Raw genomic sequence first — 27025 nt, forward strand, 5'->3', positions numbered from 1 at the left:
CAGGTACCACATTTCTGCTACCAAGATCACTATGATGGTGAGTCAATCACTTAACTTCTCTGGTCTTTAGTGAGAACTTGTAAAATAAGGAGTTGGACTCATAGATGATCTCTAAAGTCTCCTTCAGTTCCACAGCTCATTGTTTATAAGTCTATGCAAAAACTTAGAATTTGTACAAAACCACAACAGAGATAAGATACATACGCGTATGCTCCTTATTATACTTCCAATATGGATAAGGCCCTACAGCCTGAGGGGTGAGAGCACATCTTTGGAGGAACCAGATGTCCAAGCTGAAAGCCCTGCCCGGCATCTTTTTTATATCTTGTATTTAATTTTTTTTGCAGAGTCTATTTGTTGAGACTTCCTATTTTTTCAGTTACTTCAAGCTTGTTGAAACATTTTTAGGATGGCTGATTTAAAATCCTTGTTATACAGTTCTAACCGTTGTTTCATCATCTTGGTGTTTTCATCTGTTGATTGTCTTTTCTCATTCAAGATAGGAATTTTCTATAAGTATTACAGGTGATTTTGTATTGTATCTAGATATTTTGGTTACTATGTTATGAGACTCTGTAGATTATTTAAACCATCTGTTTTAGCAGGCCTCCTTTGACATCATGCCAATGGAAAAACGGAGGCACAGTTTCACTACCGCCAACTGGGATTGTGTTTCCCACTTAGCCGCCACAGTTGACCCTCCAGGAAAGGATGCCTTGTTGTTACTGGGTGAGTGTGGGACTACAGGCTCACCACTAGCTTCTACTGACATCACCCTGACCTGGGGGGAGGAATGTCTCCCCCTGACATGGCCTCCACTGACACCATGAGCGTAGGGTGGGGTGGGCTTGTTAGCTTTGGGAAGGGAGGAAAGTTCTGGCTTCCCACTGCACCCTCACTGATTCCACCCCAGAGGTGAAGGTGGTACAGCTTCACCAGGGTGGACATTTAGGCTCACCACTCTGCCTTTGCTGTTGGGGGCGGGGGGGGGGGGTGGTTCAGTCACAGTTTTGTCCATGGTGTTTGGCTGCACTAAGGACAGAGGTTATTGTCTGAAAGTTTTCTATGTTTCTAGGCTTCCCCTTTTCTTATCCTTTGGCTTGAGAGAGGAGGGTTTTCTTAGGACTTTTTTTTTTTTCGGTCTTCACCCATTGGTGTTCCCAGCACACAGTTAGGGTCGTGAGACAAAAAGAAAAGCCAGGAAACCTACTTGGCTTCTCTCCACCTTTCAGATTCATCCAGTGTTTGTTCAGTACATAATGTTAGGGTTTTAAACCTGACTTAGCAGGAGCAATAAGGAGAAGTGCATTTAATCCACCTTGTCCTCAGAACTGGACTGAGTTTCTCTCAATATGGTTTTAAGTTGCATTTCTCTAGTTGCTAATTACGTGTCTTACTTGACATCTGTATATCCTCTTTGGTGAAATGTCTGGTCATGTCTTCCGTCCATTTTCTAATTGAATTATTTAGTTTTTTTTACTGTTAAATTCAGAGAGTTCTTTGCATAATCTAGACACAAGTCCTTTGTAGATATGTGGTTTGAAATTATTATTTCCCAGTCTGTAACTTGACTTTTTATCCTCTTAACAGACTCTTTCACAGAGCAAAAGTTTTAAAATTTGATGAAGGTAATTTGTTTTTAACCAGCTTTGAATACTGAGACATTTTTCCTGCAACCACTTCTCTGAGAGCACTGCAACAATTGGAGGGCTGTTAGCACCAGCGTGGGGCTCAGCCAGGGACCTCCAGTGCGTTAGGCCACAAGCCTTTCCCTGTGGTTCCTTTGTACATGCTCTTGAAACACTTGCTCATAAAAGAATGAAATAATGCCATTTGCAGTGATGTGGATGGACCTAGAGATCGTCATACTGAGTGAAGTAAGTCAGACAGAGAAAGACAAATATCGTATGATATCACTCATATGTGGAATCTAAAAAATAATATGATACAGATGAACTTATTTACAAATAGAAATAGAGTCACAGGTGTAGAAAACAAACTTATGGGAAATGGGGGGGAGGGATAAATTGGGAGACTGTGATTGACATATACACATGACTATATATAAAATAGATAACTAATAAGGACCTACTGTATAGCACAGGGAACTCTGCTCAATACTCTGTAAGAGTCTAAAAAAGAGTGGATATATGTATATGTACAACTGATTCACTTTGCTGTACACCCGAAACTAACACAACGTTGTAAATCAACTATACTCCAATAAAAATTAAAAAAGAAATAGTTGCTCATATTAATATTTAATTATTTTATGTGCAAGATCATGAGCATGGGACTATAAGGGCAATATTTATTGAATAATCTATTATAGAAAAATTAAGAATTTTTAAATTATTCAATAGTTGATTGTCAAGTAATCCTTCTTTTCTCTACTGAAATAATAGGTACTATCTACTGATAAATAATATAATCTCTTTTGGGGGTTGTCTACCCTCTCTTGATAAGTGTAATTACACATTTTTCTAGTAGCCACTTTAAAAAAAATTTTTTTAAAGGTGAAATTAAATTTTTTTTAAAAGGAATTCCTTTATTTATTTATTTTTGGCTGTGTTGGGTCTTCGTTTCTGTGCGAGGGCTTTCTCCAGTTGCGGCAAGCGGGGGCCACTCTTCATCATGGTGCGCTGGCCTCTTACTATCACGGCCTTTCTTGTTGCGGAGCACAAGCTCCAGACGCGCAGGCTCAGTAGCTGTGGCTCACGGGCCTAGTTGCTCCGCGGCATGTGGGATCTTCCCAGACCAGGGCTCGAACCCATGTCCCCTGCATTGGCAGGCAGATTCTCAACCACTGTGCCACCAGGGAAGCCCGGTGAAATTAATTTTTAAGATATGTTTTACTTACCCATTTTAGGTTCCCAAGACAGAATAACAAATTTGGTCTCATTTGTCCCAGTTTGAATAAAATTTTTCATGTCATTTAGAATTTTTCATGTCGTTTAGTAGGCAACTGCTCATCTATGAGGTATCTGTCCTTAGGTCAGCTGCTACCTTTTAATCCAGCCACTGGAGAGGAAAATTTATTTCTGGGAAGGCTACACATTGCAAGATGTGTGAATCAGAACCTATGCTTTTTTACAGCTAATGATACTTTCCGTTGGAAATGGAGTTGTTAAGCTCAGATAAAGGGGAAATAAATCCATATGAATAGCTGTTATCTTTCCATTACCTGTATATCAGGGTTCTATGTTCCATCATCGAGGGAATGAATTGATAAGGACTGTGACGTCCACCCTGCCAATTGCTTTATTTTATCGGATCGTTATACTCCCAACGGATGGAGAAAGAAGGCATTGATGGACTTGAGAATATGATTGATCTTTATCTTTAGTTTCCAGTAGACGCATATTTTTTACTAATTGCTTTTCGTGAGACTTCAAACAAGGTATTTCCCATCACCAACTCTCCTGCTGTCATTATTATCGTGCTCTTTTGTGTTTCTGTTTTACTGGTGAATCCAGCATCTCTCTATATCCCAACGTTGAACCACAACAAAATCTGTATGCAAGATTCTACAAGAAATAAATTTGCCTCCACAAGCCAAGATCAAACTGGCCTATCAAACAATAACGATAAAGTTTTCTTCATTTTGCTTCAGAAATTAAATTAGGATAAAAACCTAGAGGATGCTACCAAATTAAAATAGATTTGATTAATGGAAGTGTTTTATGGGGTTACATAATCTATTTTATCCATTTTATGGGATTTGATCAAGAAACACAAGGTACAGCAATGTCTCTGGGGATTATTATTGCTGTTTGTCTGCAGGGCTTCCTATTCATACTGTGTTTCTTCATCCACAATGTCTGCAGACTAAGGTAGTCCAGGTATATAACTGTCACACTTAAATATCAAAGGTATTTAAGAATGATAATGAGATTAAGGCAATTATATGAAATGTAACTTCTAAATACATGAATTTTAAACTTCTTAGAAACATTTTGCTACTTATAATTAATTAGCTTATTCAGAAGGAAAGAAGTAGGTGAGGGAAATTAAGAGGTACAAACTTCCAGTTGCAAAATAAATAAGTGATGGGTATGAAATGTACAGTGTGGGGAATATACTCAATAACTATGTAATTTCTTTGTATGGTGACATATTGTAACTAAATTTATTGTGGTGATCATGTTGAAATGTATAGAAATACCAAATCACTATGTTGTGTAACAGGAACTAACAAAATGTTTTAGGTCAATTATACTTCAAAAACAAACAAATACACTCATAGAAAAAGAGTTCAGACGTATAGTTACCAGAGGTGGGAGGTGGGGGGAGGGGGAATTGGATGAAGGCATCAAAAGGTACAAACTTCCAGTTATAAGATGAATAAGTACTAGGGATGTAATGTACAACATAATAAAGATAATTAACACTGCTGTGTGTTATATATGAAAGTCATCAAGAGAATAAACCCTAAGAGTTCTCAAAACAAGAAAACAGGTTTTTTTATCGTGTTTCTTTAATGTTTTATCTGTATGACATGATGGATGTTTACTAAATTTACTGCTATAATCATTTCATGTTGTATGTAAGTCATCATTCTCTGCACCTTAAACGTATACAGTGATGTACATCAATTATACCTTAATAAAACTAGAAGAAAAAAATTAATTAGCTCAGTTAAAAATAAGATCCTGTTTTAGAGAACAGTAGGTTGATAAAAAGCGTCTAACAATATTACCCCATATTTGGCAGGACAAATACATCAAGAAATTGTACTTATAAAGGCTAAAGTGGGGGACACAGCCAAGATGGTGGCATGGGAAGACGCAGAGTTCACGTCTCCCCACAACTGGGGCACCTGCCGGATGCTGGTGGGGGACCTCGACACCCAAGGAGATGGGAGGAACCCCCAAGTGAACCGGAAGGACGTGGGGGGACTGAGGGGGAAGGAGAAGTGGAGGCCGGACAGGACCAGCACCCCTGAGGGGTGGCTGGGAGGGGGGAGGGGTTCCCACACCTGGAGGGACCCTCGGGGGCTCGGATTGGGGGAGCGTGCCCAGCGTTTCCCCTGCCCAGTCGGCCTGGAAGCCTGCCCAGCTCTCAGGCTGGGTCCTATGCCCTCAGAGGCCCCCTCCAGCCGCATTGGTCCTGGTGGCATAGGAGGGAGGGCAGGGGGAGAACAGGAGAGGCAGGTGGGAGGGGCCCTCCAGGACTGGAGGAGTGGGAGAGGAGCAGAGGGCATTTGCCCACCCACTCAGGCCCAGGAAGCTTGCTGGGCTCCCAGGCTGGGGCCCCCACCCTCTGAGACCAGGGACACGACTGGGCCCCTTCTGTTCTATTGAGCCTAAGCCACACCCTCAACCCTCCCCCCTGCCACCGCCCCGAGCCTCTTCCAGCCCTGTGGGTCTTACGCATAGTCCCCACCCACCACCTAAACTCCGCCCTTGCTTAAGCCCCGCCCTCCACAGCCAAAGTTTTTTCTGCCTTTTTTTTTTCTTTGTTACTATTGTTGTTCTGTTTTAACTTCCAGTTGTTTCATCTATATTTTTATTTTTATATTCTTTCTAACATATCTGTTAGTTTCCCAGTCTAATTTTATTTCTTACCTTTTGTTATTGTTCTCCTTTTTTACTTTTCATTTTTTTCCACTCCACGTGGCTTGCAGGATCTTGGTTCACGAGACGGGGGTTGGGCCAAAGCTCGTTCAGTGGGAGCTCCGAGTCCAAACCACTGGACTAACAGAGAACCTCACACCCCAGGGAATATTCATCAGAGTGAGGTCTCATGGAGGTCCTCATCTCAGCACCAAGACCCAGCTCTACCCAACAGCCTACAAACTCCAGTGTTCGAAGCCTCAGGCCAAACAACCAGTAAGACAGGAACACAATCCCACTCATTAAAAAAAAAAAAAAAAAAAAAATGAACCGGCAGAAAAAATGTCACAGATGAAGGAGCAAGGTAAACACCTACAAGACCAACTAAATGAAGAGGAAATAGGCAATCTATCTGAAAAAGAATTCAGAGTAATGATAGTAAAGATGATCCAGAATCTCAGAAAAAGAATGGAGGCACAGATTGAGAAAATACAAGAAATGCTTAACAAAGATCTAGAAATGAAAAATACACTAGAAGGAATCAATAACAGAATAACTAAGGCAGAAGAAATAATAAGTGAGCTGGAAGACAGAATGGTGGAAATAACTGCCAAGGAGCAGAATAAAGAAAAAAGAATGAAAAGAATTGAAGACAATATTAGAGACCTCTGGGACAACACTAAATGCACCCACATTCGAATTATAGGGGTCCCAGAAGAAGAAGAGAAAAAGAAAGGGATTGAGAAAATATTTGAAGAGATTATAGTGGAAAACTTCCCTAACATGGGAAAAGAAATAGTCACCCAAGTCCAGGAAAGGGCAGAGAGTCCCATACAGGATGAAAACTAGGAGAAACACACAAGACACATATTAATCAAACTAATATAAATTAAATTCAAAGAAAAAGTATTAAAAGCAGCAAGGGAAAGTAAAATATAACCTACAAAGGAATTCCCATAAGGTTATCAGCTGATTTTTCAGCAGAAACTCTGCAGGTGGACTTCCCTGGAGGCGCAGTGGTTAAGAATCTACCTGAATGCAGGGGACATGGGTTTGAGTCCTGGTCTGGGAAGATCCCACATGCCATGGAGCAACTAAGCCCATGTGCCACAACTACTGGGCCTGCACTCTAAAGCCCATGAGCCACAACCACTGAGCACGTGCGCCACAGCTATTAAAGGCCACACACTCTAGGGTCCTTGCTCTGCAACAAGAGAAGCCACTGCAATGAGAAGCTCAAGCACCACAATGAAGAGTAGCCCCTGCTCACCACAACTAGAAAGCGCCCACACACAGCAACGAAGACCCAATGCAGCCAAAAGTAAATAAATAAATAAAATTAAAAAATAAAATCAAAATGTTAAAAACAAAAAAAGAAAGAAACTTTGGAGGTCAGAAGGGAGTGGCAGAATATACTTAAAGTGATGAAAGAGAAAAACCTACAACCAAGATTACTCTACCCAGCAAGGATCTCATTCAGATTTTATGGAGAAATCAAAAGCTTTTCAGACAAGCAAAAGCTAAGAGAATTCAGCACCACCAACCAGTTTTACAACAAACGCTAAAGAAACTTCTCTAGGCGGGAAACACAAGAGAAGAAAAGACCCACAAAAACAAACTCAAAACAATGAAGAAAATGGCAATAGGAGCATACATATTGACAATAACCTTGAATATAAATAGATTAAATGCCCCAAACAAAAGACACAGACTGGCTGAATGGATACAAAAACAAGATCCATATATATGCTGTCTACAAGAGACCCACTTCAGACCTAGGGACACATACAGACTGAAAGAGACGGAATGGAAAAGATATTCCATGCAAATGGAAATTAAAAGAGATCTGGAGTAGCAATACTCATATCAGATAAAATAGACTTTAAAATAAAGAATGTTACAAGAAACAAGGAAGGACACTACATAATGATCAAGGGAACAATCCAAGAAGAAGATATAACAATTATAAATATATATACATCCAGCATAGGAACACCTCAATACATAAGGCATGTGCTAACAGCTATAAAAGAGGAAATTGACAATAACACGATAATAGTGGGGGACTTTAACACCTCACTTACACCAATGGACAGATCATCCCAACAGCAAATTAATAAGGAAACACATGCTTTAAATGACACAATAGACCAGATAGATTTAATTGATATTTATAGGACATGACGTCTGAAAACAGCAGATTACACTTCTCAAGTGCACACGGAACATTCTCCAGGATAGATCACCTCTTGGGTCACAAATCAAGCCTCAGAAAATTTAAGAAAATTGAAATCATATCAAGCATCCTTTCTGACCACAATGCTATGAGATTGGAAATCAATGACAGGAAGAAAACTGTAAAAAACACAAATACATGAAGGCTAAACACTGTGCTACTAAATTACCAAGCAATCACTGAAGAAATCAAAGAAGAAATAAAAAAATACATAGAAACAAATGACAATGACAACACCATGACCTAAAACCTATGGGATGCAGCAAAAGCAGTTCTAAGAGGGAAGTTCAGAGCAATTCAATCTCACCTCAGGAAACAAGAAAAATCTCAAATAAACAATCTAACCCTACACCTAAAGCAACTAGAGAAAGAAGAGCTAAGAAAATCCAAAGTCAGTAGAAGGAAAGAAATCATAAATATCAGAGCAGAAATAAATGAAATAGAAATGAAGACAACAATAGCAAAGATGAATAAAACTAAAAGTTGGTTCTTTGAGAAGATAAACAAAATTGATAAATCCTTAGCCAGACTCATCAAGAAAAAGAGGGAGAGGACGCAAATCAATAAAATTAGAAATGAAAAAGGACAAATCACAACTGACATTGCAGAAATACAAAGGATTATAAGACACTACTACAAACAATTATATGCCAATAAAATGGACAATCATGAAGACATGGACAAATTCTTGGAAAGTTACAATTTTCCAAGACTGTATCAGGAGGAATTCAAAAATATAAACAGACCTATCACAAGTAATGAAATTGAAACTGTAATTAAAAATCTTCCAACAAAAAAAATTCCAGGACCAGATGGCTTTACAGGCGAATTCTACCAAACATATAGAGAAGAGCTAACACCAATCTTTCTCAAACTCTTCCAAAGAACTGCAGAAGGAGGAACACTCCCAAATTCATTCTACGAAGCCACCATCACCCTGATACCAAAACCAGAAAAAGATATCACAAAAAAAGAAAATCACAGACCAATAACACTGATGAACATAGATGCAAAAATCCTAAACAAAATAGTAGCAAACAGAATCCAACAACCTATTAAAAGAATCATACACCATAATCAAGTGGGATTTATCCCAGGAATGCAAGGATTCTTCAATGTACGCAATCAATCAATGTGATACACCATATTAACAAATTAAGGAATAAAAACCATATGATCAACTTAATAGTTGCAGAAAAAGCTTTTGACAAAATTCAACACCCATTTATGATAAAACCTCTCCAGAACGTGGGCATAGAGGGGACCTACCTCAACATAATAAGGCCATATATGACAAACCCACAGCCAACATCGTTCTCAATGGTGAAAAACTGAAAGCATTTCCACTAAGATCAGGAACAAGACAAGGATGTCCATTCTTGCCACTATTATTCAACACAGTATTGGACGTCCTAGCCACAGTAATCAGAGAAGAAAAAGAAATAAATGAATCCAAATTGGAAAAGAAGAAGTAAAACTGTCACTGTTTGCAGATGACAGGATACTATATATAGAAAATCCTAAAGATTCCACCAGAAAACTACCAGAACTAATCAATGAATTTGTTAAGGTTGCAGGATACAAAATTAATGCACAGAAATCTCTTGCACTCCTATATATTAACAATGAAAAATCAGAAAGACAAATTAAGGAAACAATTACATTTACCATTGCAGCAAAAAGAATAAAATACCTAGGAATAAACCTACCTAAGGAGGTGAAAGACTTGTACTCAGAAAAGTATAAAAGACTGATGAAAGAAATCAAAGATGACAAAAACAGATGGAGAAATATACTATGTTCTTGGATTGGAAGAATCAATATTGTGAAAATGACTATACTACCCAAAGCAATCTACAGATTCAGTGCAATCCCTATTGAACTACCAATGACATTCTTCACAGAATTAGAACAAAGATTTTTGCAATTTGTGTGGAAACTCGAAAGACTCCGAATAGCCAAATCAATCTTGAGAGAGAAATACAGAGCTGGAGGAATCAGGCTTTCTGACTTCAGACTATACTACAAAGCTACAGTAATGAAGACAATATGGTACTGGCACAAAAACAGAAATATAGATCAGTAGTACAGGATAAAAAGCCCAGAAATAAACCCACACATCTATGGTCACCTAATTTACGACAAAGGAGGCAAGAACATACAATGGAGAAAAGACAGCCTCTTCAATAAGAGGTGCTGGGAAAACTGGACAGCCACATGTAAAAGAATGAAATTAGAACACTACCTATCACCATACACAAAACTAATCTCAAAATGGATTAAAGACCTAACTGTAAGACCAGACTATAAAACTCTTAGAGGAAAACATAAGAGAAACACTCTTTGACATAAACCACAGCAAGGTCTTTTTGGACCCACCTCCTATAGTAATGAAAATAAAAACAAAAATAAACCAATGGGACCTAATTAAACTTAAAAGCTTTTGCACAGCAAGGAAACCATAAACAGGATGAAAAGAAAACCCTCAGAATGGGAGAACATATTTGCAAATGAAACAATGGACAATGGATTAATCTCCAAAATATACAAACAACTCATGGAGCTCAATATCAAAACAACAAACAACCCAATTAAAAAGTTGGTGGAAGACCTAAATAGACATTTTACCAAAGAAGACATAGAGATGGCCAAGAGGCACATGAAAAGCTGCTCAACATCACTAATTATTAGAGAAATGCAGATCAAAACTACAATGAGGTATCACCTCACATCGGTCAGAATGGCCATCATTCAAAAATCTACAAACAATAAATGCTGGAGATGGTGTGGAGAAAAGGGAACCCTCTTGCACTGTTAGTGGGAATGTAAATTGATACAGCCACTATGGAGAACAGTATGGAGGTTCCTGAAAAAAACTAAAAATAGAACTACCATACGACCCAGCAATCCCACTACTGGGCATATACCCTGAGAATACCATAATTCAAAAAGATACATGCACCCCAATGTTCACTGCAGCACTATTTACAATAGCCAGGACATGGAAGCAACCTAAATGTCCATCAACAGATGAATGGATAAAGAAGATGTGACACATATATACAATGGAATATTACTCAGCCATAAAAAAGAAAGAAATTGAGTTATTTGTAGTGAGGTAGATGGATTTAGATTCTGTCATACAGAGTGAAGAAAGTAGGAAAGAGAAAAACAAATACTGTATGCTAACACATATATATGGGGAAAAAAAAAGGTAATGATAAACCTAGTGGCAGGGCAGGAATAAAGATGCAGATGTAGAGACCAGACTTGAGGAAACGGGATGGGGGAGGGGGAAGCTGGGGAGAAGTGAGAGAGTGGCATGGACATATATACACTACCAAATGTAAAATAGACAGCTAGTGGGAAGCAGCCGCATAGCACAGGGAGATCAGCTCGATGCTTTGTGACCACCTAGAGGGGTGGGATAGGGAGGGTGGGAGGGAGGCTCAAGAGGGACAGGATATGGGGATATATGTATGCATATGGCTGATACACTTTGTTGTACGACAGAAACTAACACAGTATTGTGAAGCAATTATACTCCAATAAAAATGTTTAAAAATAAAAAAGAATGGAGTACAAAAATTTTGTAAAGTAAAACAAGTTAGGAACCAGTTGTTATTCTTAGTATTCCATGACAACAGCAAAAAATATTTTTTAAAAAATTTGGATGGATGGATATCAAGCTCCAAAGTAATATTCTGTGTGTAACTTAGTTAAATATAAATGCTTTAAAAACTTGCAGTTTTTTACTGTAAAAAAAAAAATAAGTGAATAAACACCAAAATAACAAATAAACCCATTGGATAGAACGTCTCAAAAGGTACAAGTGGGAGTCAAAATTTAATGAAGTGATGAAAATGACTTCATAAGAGGGGGTATCAAAGAGTAAGAGGGATGCTCTTTCTTTTTTAAGAAATAATCTATGATTCTGAATTTACAAATAGGATGGTTAAAATTAAGCCATAATTCATAACAATTAAGGATTAAACCATACCAGGAATACACATCATCTTTAAATCAAATTATCAGCATTTGTAGCGGCAAATGAAAACTTAAATTGCAATGGGAAAAAGAGATTCTTCTTAAGATACTGATGATTATTATAGTCTGCAATCTTCTCTAAAATACTACATTTTTTTCTTAAGCTAAGGCAATAAAAATTTCTTCAAAACTGCTTTTAAAATTAAAATACACTGCCAAGTTCTAATATAAGACCTGGCTGGCTTTGGATTCCAAGGGGCATCACCATCACTGACTTTCTTCTTTGAGCCAAGGGCACAGTGCCAGAAACAATTCATAAAGGAGAAATTTTTGAAGAGAAGGCAAAGATGGCGCAACACATAAAAGAATGTGGAAATGTGATGGCTAATTTTATGTGTCAACGTGACTTGGCCAGACAGCTGTTTAAACATGATTTCTGAGTATATCCATGAGGGTATTAGCATTTGAATCGGTAACTGAGTAAAGCAGAGTGCCCTCTCCAATGTGGGTGGACATCGTCCAGTCTGTCGAGGACCTGAATAGAACAGAAAGCGGAAGGAAGGAAATCTTTTCTCTCCTCCTGACCGCTGGAGCTGGGACCTCAATCTTCTCCTGCCCTTGGACCAGAAAGTATACCATTGGCTCTCCTGGTTCTCAGACCTCAGACTCATGCTGGAAATACCCACCACTGGCTTTCTGGGGTCTCCAGCTTGCAGACAGAAGACTGTGGGACTTGTCAGCTTCCATAATGGCAAATGCCAGTTCATTATAATAAATCAGTATCTCCTTCTCACCTCTCTCTGTCTCTCTCTCTTTTCACACACACACACGTATATATCCTATTGGTTTTCTGGAGGACGCTGACTAATATATATATAGTTTATAAAAAATTAATAATGACTATAATTAATGGTAACCATTAATATGGGACTTTTAGCTTCAAGGTCATTTCACAAAATCATTATATCTAAAGGATAATTTGATTCCCAAAGCAAAATCTTCTTTCTGTGAAATAATTTTCAACATACCCTCCAAAGTCTAATATATCTACTGAGAATGATTTTGGGGGCAGATTGTACCTCTGGTAATTCAAATGTGTCTCTCTCTGTTTGTGGCTTCAAATTGTGCCTGCTTAGCAGTTCCTAATGGTTTCTCCAAATTACTAGCAAGAATTAGAAAAAGACAACAATCCCCATGGATCGTGGGACTGACAGGACTTTTCAGATTAAGATGGTTGAGTAAAGGCCCCTTTTCTTTAAAAATCACCCCAGAACAACATAAGGTGGACACCGTGCTGGTTTGTCCAGGACTGAGAGGTCTCCTGAGGCACTGAACTCTTAGCTGCTGAATCTGGGGCAGTGAGGGCGAAGCAGAACGACTGATTACCCCAGAAGAAGAACAAGAAAATCTCTATGTCCACTGAAATCGAGAAACAGCTGTCACCATTGTAAAGCAATTATACTCCAATAATGATGTTAAAAAAAAAAGAGAAGAAAGCAACAACCGTCAGCCCTACTCCCTCCGTGTGACGGGAGAAAGGAGGGGCGACGGGGATGGAGTCACAGGAGGTCGCTGAGACCCAGGCGGCTCCCGTGAGGTCATCGGAGAAGCAGTCTTCCCAGCAGAACCCCTGAAGGCCCCCGGGGAGCGTTTCTGTCCGCTCTGGACCCGTCGCCAGGGCACGACGCCCGCACGAGGTGGTGATGTGCATTAGCCAGGACCGCCCAGCTTCTCCGTCTTCACACACGAAGGTGTGCCCGGACCTGCGGACCAGGAGTCGCTTCTGAGTTGCTTCAAGACCTGAGACCCCCGCGAGGGCAGGGGGCAGGGGCGGGGGGTGTGGAGCACGGGAAATTAGTGAAGAATGGATAAATAAGCCCAGGCCTTTTGAAAAAAATAACCTCTCTCCCTCCGTATCCCATCCAGTGGAAGTGAGTAAAGTAGACTGTCTGTGGTCATCGGTTAATACTTTTTGTTCGACGCTCTTTCATCCCGCACGGGAAATGGGTGCTGGGTTAGGAGGCCCGGAGTGTTTGGGGACCCAGTACCATCCGCTGCTTCAGTGGCTCCGAAGTAGAGGCACAGGGACTTGAGTGCCCGCCCTACACGTGGCAGGAAGCCCAGGGTCTCTCCAGTCTCAGCCAATGGTCTCTACTCCCTGAACTGTCCCCAGATCCGGGGGCTTACGCAGACCAGAAGGAGGTCTGTCCAGTATCCTTCTCTCACTCTTCCTCAAGACAAGAGCCTTCTGGGCTTTCAAGTGGCTGCTTCCCCCCCCTTGTTGCTGTCACATACTGCATCAAACCCCGAAAACCCAAAAGATGCTCCTCTCCCTCACCACGGAGCTGACTGTCTGGGGAGACACGTTCATTCTCCCTGAGGTAAGAAGGGAAAACCTTCCATACCTAAGAGACAGTCTTTAGGGAGTCACTAGTCCCGAGGGACTTCCCAGCTCAAAGCTGAGAAGAGCAACCCATGCCCCAGCAGTGAAAAACCAAACCCATGTTCGATCTTTATCAGGTGATAAGTTACTTTTATCTTTGCCTGGACTTCCTGCTACAGACATTTTTCCCAGTGAATTTAACCAAAGACTTTATTTTCGGGCAAAACTGTGAATGTGAACAAGTTGTCCTGGCAATAGGCTTTTATCTTCCTAGGAATAGGTCAACAAAAGCATTTTGTGAGCGTGCATGTGTGTGCGGGGCACCGAAGGAGGTGCTGTGTGATGAGAAGGAGACGACGATGACTAACAGCAGCTAGAAAATATTTATGAAGAGGAATCTAGAGTCCTCGCGTACTCTCCCCTGCACTTTCTTTAGCCTCTTGAAACAGTGGTAAAGGCGGTTATGAAGAGGAAGCTATTAGTAACCAGGATATCTGAGAGAAGAACATGATGGAACGTGGCTTCTCAGAGGAACTGATTACTAACAAGCTTTAAGTTCAGTGCATTTCCGATAAGATTCCTAACAGCAAAGCTTCCGTTCCACTTTATATATAAGACATCTTGTGACGACTTCGCTCACCTCAGCAACCATACTTCACAAGAACCAGACAAACTTTGGACTCAAAATATATCCCCCCTCTCAGAAGGGAGTCTTGAAAAGCTTGAATCATTTCCTCTTAGTTCATTTCTGTCTCACTAAGTAGTTCTCACTTACTCAGTTCTCTGAATTCTCCAGAAGCATTTTTATTTTTCCCCCCTCCTTTGGCTTTTCTTCCCGTGTCAGTAAGAAATCCCACTCCCGCACTTGTTCCCTTCTTTTCTGCGGGAGTAGAGAGCTCTAAAATTATTGCGTTGTCGCCGGTGGTGAGGTCTCTTCGACTTCTAATGAAACGCTGTTCACAGAACTTAAGCCAGTGTCACAAAACGTATAGTTTACAGACTCTTCCCTCATTTGTAAAGTTAACTTTTTACCTTTCAAAACTCTGTTCCAAGTTGAGCGTAGCTACCAAGAGTCAAATAATGTGTGGAGAGTGAGGGGAGAGCTCTGAGGTCTGGCCCAGAAAAGTAGAGGATCTCCCAGAAATTCAGGATGGGAGGGCTTAAACGGCCCCCAGATATAACCACATCCCTGAAAATTAGATCTTTCGGCCTATTTCTAACCATCTCTAACAATGGAAAACACCATTGCCAAAGACTGCCTTTTTCCTTGGATTTGTGGGTTTCCTGGAGTAACTCAGTGCCTTTAAGTATAAACACATCAAATAAACACTACCCCCTCCTCATCATCTATAACGTTCCTTGTAGTGAGCCAGTATTTTTATCCCTAAAACTTGGACCCGTGGGTTCCCGCTTTTGCTTCTTACATCACCCGGAAGAAATGGAATCCCTCTCCTGTGTGCAGTGTCCTCAAGGGCCCACCCATCGTGGGCCTTCCCTCAAAGTCTTCATCCTGCTCTCCTACAACATGGGCTCTGATTTCTAGACGACTCGCTATTCCAAACACCTCCCACTGGACACCCATCAGGAGGCTCTTGACCTCTCCTTGAACAGATGATTCTTGGTGAGGTCTAATCAACACAAAATCCAGCAAGACCACTTAGACACTTTCTATAAACCCGGCCTAAACCCCCAGCGCTTTCTTAGCAAACACATCTGCTCATTGTTCGTTGAGCTCACAGTTGGCTAAGCCAAGTACCCTCTAACCTAGAAATGTGCTACTTGACTTCTGAACCCGACCACATAACTTTGCATTTAGACCTCTTACATGTCTTTACGTTCTATTTAAGTGTTCTAGCCTTTAAAGTTATTTTTGATTCCTGCTTCTTTAGCCAATGCATTATTTATTCTTCCTATTTTTTTTAATTTATGAATTTGATTAATATGCCGTCAAAAATATGCGTTTTTCTAAATCCATTTATTTAAACTGTTCCATAGAACAGGATGAAACAGAGTCTTTTGTCATGTCTCTACAGAAGTAAACCTGGATTGAGATCAATCCAGTAAACTTTCCATTCTCTTTTGGGCATAGCCACTCTGGCCTCACTATTCCAGCCTGAGCTTCTGAAATATCCACCCCTCTCCACTGTTTCCTTGAAACATGGGAAGAAATAGGAAATTTTATCAATGCTACCGAGTTTTTATAGACACATCATCTCTTCTCCCAGGCCCTCAAAGCCATACAGACCTACACCCTGCAGGACACAGCCAGGATGGTTATTAATTACGAGTAGCTGGATGCATACGTATGGGGATTCTTTTTGTTCCAGCGTCCTTTGCATCCTGTATCTATATCATCCCAGCTGCCCTATACTCTGTACAGAAACAAAAACAGATGCTACATGTGTTTGACCCTAAACCAAATTCTGTGTGGTCCAAAGGGACAAAGTTAGAATCAATGAGTCCAAGTTTCAGGGGGAAAGATATTGGCTCACTATGGGGTGTGATTATAGATCAGTGTCCTGGCTGAGGGGAGTGGTTATTTGACATATTCATATTAAAAGGCACTGAGTTACTGCAGGAAAGAGACACGGTTAAGCATCATCGCATTTCCTATCTGCACTGTATCACTCCCAGCATCTACGCCGTGTCCACAAAAACAAGCAAGGGTCTTCATCCCAACTACCACCCTTCAAGCTGAGTGTGCAACCTGAATTCTTCAACACCAGGAGTGCCCTCATACTCCAGACCTTTCTTTACTTCACACATCTCCAAGCTGAGAGGATACAGCCCATGTCAAACGTTCTCCTAAAAGCTGAGCCTAGTACTAAGTCGACCTTATATATGCACTTGAGTTAAGGGGCGAATGTCGACAGTAATGAAAACGTCAGCGTGCCAATTAACATCTGCATTTTAACAAAAGGTGTCAATGCCTTAAACCATATTGTATATGTTGTGGGTCCTTGATAATCCTGTCAAGAAAGCAGCCGTGTTCCTCCACTGACATGCACACCAGCCCTTAAATCATTACCACCCCCACGAGGCTGGAAATGCTGGCCCATGTGTGTGCACTACTCGCAAGTACGATTGATTACTATCTTTATTTCTATTTCACGTATTAATGATAAGCCCCATTGACCTCCCCTAGTTAGAATTAAATAGATGATTTTATTTTAAAAGGGGTGGGAAATTGGGAGATTGGGATTGACACATACACACTACTATATATAAAATAGTTAACTAATAAGGACCTACTGTAGAGCACAGGGAATTCTACGCAATACTCTATAATGGTCTATATGGGAAAAGAATCTAAAAAAGAGTGGATATATGTATATGTATAACTGATTCACTGTGCTGTACGACAGAAACTAACACAACATTGTCAATCAACTATACTCCAGTAAAAATTGGTTTAAAAAAATAAAATAAGTTAGAAAATTAAAAACATAAAAAATAAAGCCTGCCTAGTTAGTAAAGAGCTTTTACTCCAAAGTTCGGTTTTCTATATATTTAAAACATCTTCACTGAGAATAAAAATCTCAGAAAGATTTCAGAAGCAATACCCCAAAACCACGTATCCACAAAAACAATAGTAACAATACCAATGTCACCAAGGCATTGCAACAACCGGACCAGAATGTCAGCTTTCGTTATAAAAGACCTCAAACACCGCCCCCCCCCCAAGCTGTAGCCATCTTCACATTCAAATGCAATCAAGTTTTTAAAACTGTCACAACAACATCTGTTCCCAAAAAACAATTTACCGGATCTTGAGTGTTTTAGGATACTTTTCACCCATTTGAATTGGAATTAAGCCAGTTCCTACGTATGTAAACACAAATGCACATTTTTGGATTGCTTACAAGATATTTCAGTCAAAAGTTCATTAATCTTTAAAAATTTTCTGGTGATCCCAGCAAGTTGAATAATAAAAGGGCTTGTTTTCAAGGGTTTATTAAAGAAAAATTATCATTAAACGTGGATAGCATCACAGTGTCGTAAGGATTTAGAAGGGATTTTGAAAGTCATCTTGCACTATTAACCCCATAGGTTTAAGCCAAAGCTAAACTCAGAGAGATGAAAAGTCTTCCTTTCTGTGGAGACTGACAGGAAAGATTTCATAAGCAAGAGCTTCCATGGTGTGACATAATCTCTGTTATTTAATAAAGGTCCTAGTCACTGAACTGGATCATAGCAACCCTTCCTTTCTGCCGCCCCTCGTGCTGGCTGTCCTAGTGCCAGGGGCACTTGGGGAAGCGGCTCCCTCCACCCTCCAGGGTGCACTGGAGACTCCCCTTGGCCGAGCGTGGATTCAGCAGGGATCCCAGGGAAAGACAGAGAAGGGATTGGTACAGCTTTCCTCTCCCAGAAGATTGTTTGCGGGGGCTCTGTAGTCTCGGATGAACCCCTGAGTGTGTCTCGGGGTGCTGACCTCTGCTCCCACAGCCCCTCCGTATCAGTTATGATCTCCATGTTGTGGGAGGATGGCAGATCGTAGCACGGATCATAGGATCAGACCCTGTGGGTTCAAATTATTAACTGGTTCCAATACCGGTTAACTCAGCAAGTCACATAAACTCTGTAAGTTTCTGTTTCCTCATTCAGAAACCAAGGATGATACGCAGGTTGATGTGAGGCGTGAATCACAAGATGGATAAAGATTTAACCCCTGAGTCACAGACTAGGGGTTTAAGCTGGACCCTCGGACTGTAAATCCCAGGCTTTCCCCCTTACCACGCAATCTCCGTTACGTGTAACCTTGAACAGCGTCAGGGCAGGACAGAAGATAAAATAAATGGAGCGTCACCGAGGAACCCTTAAACTAGTAGGTGAAATGCACCACCTATCACGAACCAGCTTGGTCTAGTTCAGTGATTCTAGTGTAATGCGGGCAAAGCATCACCTCACCCATCACATAGGAGAGGAGCCTAAATCTCCAATGGTGTGACTTCTCTTCTGACCCGCACAATCACCTGTGGGTCAGACAGGGCAGGCAACTGTATCCTGGACACGGGTCCAGAGCAGATCCCCGAGCTACTAAATATGAAACTGGGACCCCAAATCAAGTCTCTGGCTTCCAAGCTTGGAGCTTTTACAACTGTCTGTTACCCACACTTCTTACCACAAATTATTTGCTTGAAGCCTCACTTTACTTTCATCGTAGCCACAGTGATCTGCACATAGTGGGCTGACCTTGCTCAGTAAAACGGGTTCATTGTGTTTCCCAGAGGAAGCGTCACCATATAGAGAATCACCGGGGAAAATCATTTCTCCATTCCAAATGCGGGAAAGCCTGCTGCTTTTCATGCCACCCGTGAGTTTTCAGCAGGTCCTAACTTGACTCGATTAACATTGGCCTTTCTGTTGACGGCAGTGGATTTGGCTGACAGTTTACCAGATATGCAGCGCCAGCATCATCTGAGTCAGCATTCCATACCACTGCGATCTTGGCCCCGACTCTGAATTTCTTAAACAGTAATTATTTGGCTATGAGACTTTCAGTATAGTTGGTTGAGTCTAAATCGCGCTGATCAATCATTTTGCTTCTCTGTCTTTAGCTATCTGTGTTTACAGTACTGTGCCACCCTCAGGACTTTTTTTTATTACAAAAGAGTTGCCTATATAAAGATTTTGTAAACCTCGTAGAGGTGAATTTTGGTACAAAATCAGATTATCTTAGAGACATATGTTAAGAACATTCACAAGTGCATTTATTAATATTTGATGCACTGAAAAAACCAGAGTGAGGGTGGGTGGAAGCATCTGTGGTGAGATGAACATATGTAGCAACTTTGTTCATTGCTTGTTTGAGAATGTTGATCTGTCAATATATACACGGGGTAATTACTCGACTTCCAAGTGTTCAGTCTGAGGGATCTGCTAAGAGAAGAACTACAGTAAAGCAGAATAAGTTAGTTAGTATCCAATAAGAGAAACTATGAAAATGTATGGAGAAAGATGTTCCCAACTCCGTTTATAGTAACCCTTGTTCAACCATGGAAGAAACCATGGATATAAATTATTTTAGTCAACACTTAAGAAGTAGCAACAAGGGCATAAGGGAGAGATGATGTTTGCATTTCTTATGAAAAAGGCTTCCGATAAACTTTGATGTTAACCTCTAAATATTCTGTACACTGTTATCAGTTCTGCAAAGAAATGGAAAAAGCCATGAGAGTGCCTTCAAAGCAGAATGAACGAGATATGGAAGCAAATGTTAGAAAGCAATTTGGGGCTTTTTTTGGGGGGAGGAAAAGTGATGTGTGTTTACTTAACATCACCTTTGCTTAACAAAACGCTGATATTGCAACTGGCCTGAGGAATGCGCCTCCCTTGAAAGGCTGCATTTGGACTACAAGCTACCCAAGGTTTGGTTTTCAAATACAAACATAAACATACACGGCAACGATTCATATTCCCCCAACATTATTATATCAAGTTTCACTTTACGCCTAGATATTTTTAGAAAAAAACTACTTCTTTTGCCAACACAGTATGGAGAGATTATTTGATTACTTTTAAGCTTTATGTGTTCACCCAAAATGTGTCCCTTGTGCAAAGTATGTAATTTTCTAATAGAATGTGTGGCTACTTTTCAAGATGCTCTATTAAGCCAATTGCTCATGAAAACCCTTATTGGCTCTTTCCCCTTCACAAGGGGGAGGCAGTTAGAAGTTTACCACCACCAGATGGCGTGGGAAATATATGCCCTGGCCTGGTAATGCTACTCTGACATCAAAGGATAGAAGAGTTTCTAGAAAACTCTGAAAGTGGAAGAAGTGCTCACTCCACTTGTTTTGTTTCTTTTTTGCTGTTGTTGTTCCTTCCTTTGCTGTTTTTAAATTGGAGTATAGATGATTTACAATGTTGTGTCAGTTTCTGCTGTATAGCAAAGTGAATCAGTTAGACACATACATATATCCGCTCTTTTCTAGATTCTTTTCTGAGTGAAGTAAGTCAGACGGAGAAAGACAAATATTGTATTATATCGCTTATATGTGGAATCTAAAAAAATGGTATAAATGAACTTCTTTACAAAACAGAAATAGAGTCACAGGTGTAGAAAACAATCTTATTGTAGAAAACCAGGGGGGAAAGGATAAATTGGGAGATTGGAATTGACATATACACACTAGTATATATAAAATAGATATTAAGGACCTACTCTATAGCACAGGGAACTCTACTCAGTACTCTGTAATGGCCTATATGGGAAAAGAATCTAAAAAAGAGTGGATATACGTATATGTATAATTGATTCACTTTGCTGTACACCTGAAATGAACACAACATTGTAAATCAACTATACTCCAATAAAAGATTTTCTAAAACATACCTGCACCCCCATAGTCATAGCAGTATATATATATACATATATATATATATATATACACACACACAATGAAATTTTATTCAGCCATAAAAAACAGAGAAACCATTTGTGACATGGATGGACCTTAAAGGCATTATGCTAAGTGAAACAAGTCAGACAGAGAAAGAGAAATACTGTATAATCTCACTTACATATGAAACCTAAAACAAACAAAAACCTCTCTTTGCTATGGGTCTTATACAGGACAGCGTGCATAAGCCACGTTTCCCAGATTACTGCCCCTAAGTGAGGGGTGGCAGCCGTGGCTTTTCAGCAGCACACATCAGTGCCACGCCATCTGTCCCTCACGTGGAGGGTCCCACGGCAGCTCCCAGCCGTGCCCTACTTGCTGTTGAACCTGCTGACCTCCTCTGCCACAGTCAAAAGCTAGGGAGGCTCCCCACTTCTGCTCCCAGCCGCAGGGCTTCTTTCCTCTGCAGCAGTGCTCTTCTGGCTCCCATGGTGGCCACGACGAGAGGCTCTGGGGACGCGACCCTGTGCCCCCCGGCCAGGGCTCTGATGAGGGTTCTCCGTCTCCACGTGTCACACTGCTGAGCCCTGGCTGCGTGCGGCCAGGCTGCCTTCCTCGGGTCGCTGACAGCTTGTTTGTGTCCCACGGGCTGGACCACTGCTCTGGGGTAGAGTGTGGGCTTTGCCCTGGGGCTGCTCTGCTCCTCCTGGACGTAGGTTCTCACGCAATGCCTCCCCTCACGCTGTGGGAGTCATACCTCCTCTCTGTTCCCAGGAACTGGGGGGACCCTCCTTCCACTCCACCCTCAAAGTCTGAAGTTCTCCCCATCCTCCCCCTGGAGATGATTTTCCATCACTCTATGACTTCTTCCTGCAACTCAGCAGCGTCATAATCGTAATTGTTTTTTATGTTTCTCTTGTGAATTTCTCTCTTTCACTGGAAACCTAACTTAGAGCCAGAAAGAAAAGTGAAGTTGATTCAGCCCCCAAGGTATATAACATAGAAACAGAGCAGGACCCAATGGTCCTTGCCTCCCATGCCCTCTGCCTGCCTTTTGTCTGTAGAAAAATTTAAGCCGAAGAATAAGTTTAATCAGAGAAGTGAGAAAATGCAGAAGAAAAGGAAAACAGTCAAATCGGACAAAATAATAATAGTTTAGTCATTAACCAAAGTCTGTGACCTTTAGTTCCTTCTCAAGGGCTATAGAGAATATTCTGAGCCTTATCCTGGGAGCTATCTTATGGATACTGAAAGCCCCACTAGGTGGAAGAAGTTAACTACATGATGACCAGAGTGTAGCCGTGACACAAGCTGCCACAATTCCGAGAACTGGCCTCAAAGAAATGGGAACAAACTGACCCTGGAACGAAGGATTAACTGTACTTAAAACAAACAAGATGGCACTGATCCAACCACCGCAGGACCAATTTGAAGATGACTGTCAGAGCTGCCTGTGCTGTTTCTGCATGTGGCCCCCTCTCTCTGCCTGTGCACCCCTGAAACTCCCTTTTGAAAGCTCTTGCCCACTGATTGTCAAGGGAGGTGCGAGTCGGCCTCTGGACATGAGTCCACTCTCTCCCCCAGTTGCTGGCCTCCGAAATAAAACACACTTTCTTTTCCACCGACCTTGCCTCTCGGGCACTGGCGTTAGAGCAGCGAGCAGCCGGGCGCGATGTTCCGTAACGCTGTCAGCAGATAAGTGCAGAGGAGTGAGGGCTGGGGATGAGTGGCACAGCGGTGCTTTCTTCAGTGTTGACAGCAAAGGCTCCGGAGCCAAGCTTAGAAGTGCTGCCTCAGATTCGCTTGGGCCCCAGAACTCACGTCTATCTTCCCTATGCTCCCATGTTCAACGGCGTGACTCAAAAATCCTCCAGAAGCTGCATCACAGACATCCCCCCCTATATTATAAGTGTGAAGCAATTACGTCTCTTGATCTTGCTGGAGCCTCCCATTGGCAGCCTGTGAGTGACTCAGTGTTGCTCAGTAATCTGAATTTTAATGCTGTAGACAAGAGAAAGTTTTGTCAAGGTTAGTGAGTCTTCATCAGCCCTACTGCAGTGTACCCTGATGACTTCACTTAATGGCATGATTGGAGTTTGGGGTCCCTAGAGACTATGTCCCATGAAAATCACAATCGCCCTTTTCACCGCAGAATCACTGGTACGTTAGCTTAGCACCTGGCACCTAAGAGGCACTCGGTAAGTACTGAATGAATAAATGAAAGAATGCTTTTATTTGAAAAACATGTATGTGTGGGTGAAGAAAGATGTACAATAAAAGTACAATAAAAGTAAAAGTACAATAAAATATTAAATATATTGCAATAATGATCTCTGCTGAGACCTGACTACACAGTAATGTGCACACCAGACACCTCAGTTTATCGTGTTTCCCCCAACACTGATCCACTCCTGAGTCACACTTCCCTGAATATCATCATGTTCCCCTATCCTGACTCACTGAGGGTCTCTCATTTGTGCTCCCTCAGTACCTTGTTCTTAAGGCTTCTAGTACACAGCATGTAATCTATTCACCCACTTACTTACCTGAGTCCCTCACTGGTCTGTATCCTTCTAGAGGGCAGGGTGTCCTACCTGTGTCGTACTCATCACTCTATTTGTAGCCCCCAGAAGACTGCCTCACTGCCTAGTACCTTCCAGGCTCTCAATTATATTTGTTGACTGACTAAATGAACACTTGATGGACTCAAGTCTTTCAGGGTTTTAGCCCCCATTGAATTTTCTTGACCTTTATACCTTACACTGAGAGAGATTAGTCAAAATCACATGTAAACAAAAATGTGTGAGGAAAAATGTCTATCTTTCCAGTAGTTTTAAACTCTTTAAATCACCCCTAAAGCAGTGGGCGGTGGAGTTGAGCACGTGTGTTTGTGTGTGAAAAGGGAGGAGAGCAGGACAGAGAGCTGGCCTGAGCACAGGGCCTGAACTTTGCTCCCGGACTGCAGGTTGTCTCTCAGGGGTGACAGCTCAGCTTCTGCCCCATGAGATGTCACGTCCTGTCAAGTAGGAGGTAGACCAGAGTGTCCCCCGCTTTAATGACAGCCCACACTCTCCCTCGGGAAGCGTGTCCCCAGGATGAGCCCTGGGTAGGACGGCTCTCCAGCTCTTCAAGTGTGTTCACAGTGTTTAGCTATGTATGTTCTGAAAGCAAAATTCTTACTCCCCATAAAACTTACAAAGCAGCACTTCGATAGGATTTTTTTTTTTTTAACTCTAACAGATTTTGTTTTCTACTACTTTATCACCTTTGTATTTTGCCTATTTGCTTGGAATCCCAGATGTCCCTTTGAGTTTAAAGACCATCCTTGGGAAAAAAGTTGATATCTCCATATGCCTAATGCCCTAAAAACCCTGCTGCTTGCAACTCAGCCAAACCATAGTCTGAAGCTTCTCCCAGAAGAGCTGCTAGGGCAGACTCAAAGAGAGCTCCGGAGAGCTGTCAAAATAGTGCAGTCATCTCATCTTGAGGTTCACTGACATGGTAAGCAAAAAAAAAAACCCAGAAAAACCTGGACATGAAATTGCAAGGATGTCCCGTAACACCGTGTTATAGAACAAGAAAGAGGATGGATAGGCAAGAAGATGGAAGAAAGCAGGAGTTGGCAATTTTCTAGGTGAAGCAGCAGGTAGTTAAAGCTGAGGCTATGGAAATGGAGAGATCTCTGGAGGAGGGATTCGCTGTTTTCACTAACCACTAACATAGCTCAGGGCCTCACAACCCATCTCCAGCACCAGCTTATGAACCCGGAGATCCACATGGCTCCATCTCAGAGCAATGTTTTGATCAAAGAAAGTTCAAAACAGCCAGCAAATATTTATTTAATTTTAATTTTTACTCAAAGTCTTTACTCGCATTTTTCTAAGACAATGACAAGGATCCAGATATATAGGGTTAAAGTAGCATGCAGATCTTCCTCAGCTTGTGATGGGGTTATATCCTGATAAACTCATTGTAAGTTGAAAATATCATAAATTGAAATGCATGCAATACACCTAACCTACAAATGCTGGAGAGGGTGTGGAGAAAGGGAACCCTCTTGCACTCTTGGTGGGAATGTAAATTGATACAGCCACTATGGAGAACAGTATGGAGGTTCCTTAAAAAACTAAAAATAGAACTACCATACGACCCAGCAATCCCACTACTGGGCATATACCCTGAGAAAACCATAATTCAAAAAGACAGCTACACCCCAATGTTCACTGCAGCACTATTTACAATAGCCAGGTCATGAAAACAAACTAAATGTCCATCGACAGATGCATGGAGAAAGAAGATTCAGTGTATGTATACAATGGAACATTACTCAGCCATAAAAAGGAACGAAACTGTGTCCTTTGTAGAGGTGTGGATGGACCTAGAGTCTGTCATACAGAGTGTAGTAAGTCAGAAAGAGAAAAACAAATATCGTATATTAACGCATATATGTGAAATCTAGAAAAATGGTACAGATGAACATATTTGCAGGGCAGGAATAGAGATGCAGATGGAGAAAATGGATGTATGGGCACCGTGGCAGAAGAGGGGGTGGGATGAATTGGGAGATTGGGATTGACATATATACACCACCATGTGTAAAACAGATTGCTAGTGGGAACCTGCTGTATAGCGCAGGGAGCTCAGTTTGGTACTTTGTGATGACTAGATGCGTGGGATGGGGGGTTAGGAGGTTCAAGAAGGAGGGGATATATATATACATATAGCTGATCACTTTGGCGTGCAGCAGAAACTAACACAACATTGGAAAGCAACTATAACCTAATAATAATAATAATAATAATAATAATAATAATAATAATAATAATAAATCAGATCTGGTATTGTAAAGAAAAAAAAATCTATTTTTTGATGCTTTAGTACAAGTAGCAGGGAATTTTTCCCAATTTTTTAAATTTAAGTATAGTTGATTTCCAATGTTGTGTTAGTTTCAGGTGTACAGCAAAGTGATTCAGATGCATATACATATATCTATATCTATATATTCTTTTCCAGATTCTTTTCCCTTATACATTATTACAAGATACTGTGTATAGTTCCCTGTGCTATACAGTGGGTCCTTGTTGTTTATCTGGTTTTTGTTTGTTTGTTTGTTTTTATTAATTATTTAATTTATTTTTGGCTGCGTTGGGTCTTCGTTTCTGTGCAAGGGCTTTCTCTAGTTGCGGCAAGCGGGGGCCACTCTTCATCATGGTGCACGGGCCTCTCACTATCGCGGCCTCTCTTGTTGTGGAGCACAGGCTCCAGACGCGCAGGCTCAGTAGTTGTGGCTCACGGGCCTAGTTGCTCCGCGGCATGTGGGATCTTCCCAGACCAGGGCTCGAACCCGTGTCCCCTGCACTGGCAGGCGGATTCCTAACCACTGTGCCACTAGGGAAGCCCTGTTTATCTGTTTTATGTATAGTAGTGTGTATATTTTAATCCCAAACTCCTATTCTATCCCTCCCCCCACCTTTCCCTTTGGTAACCACAAGTCTGTCCTCTATGTCTGTGAGTCTGTTTT

This window comes from Balaenoptera borealis (assembly GCF_965194805.1).
Source record: "Balaenoptera borealis genome assembly, chromosome: 9".
Lineage (NCBI taxonomy): Eukaryota > Metazoa > Chordata > Mammalia > Artiodactyla > Balaenopteridae > Balaenoptera > Balaenoptera borealis.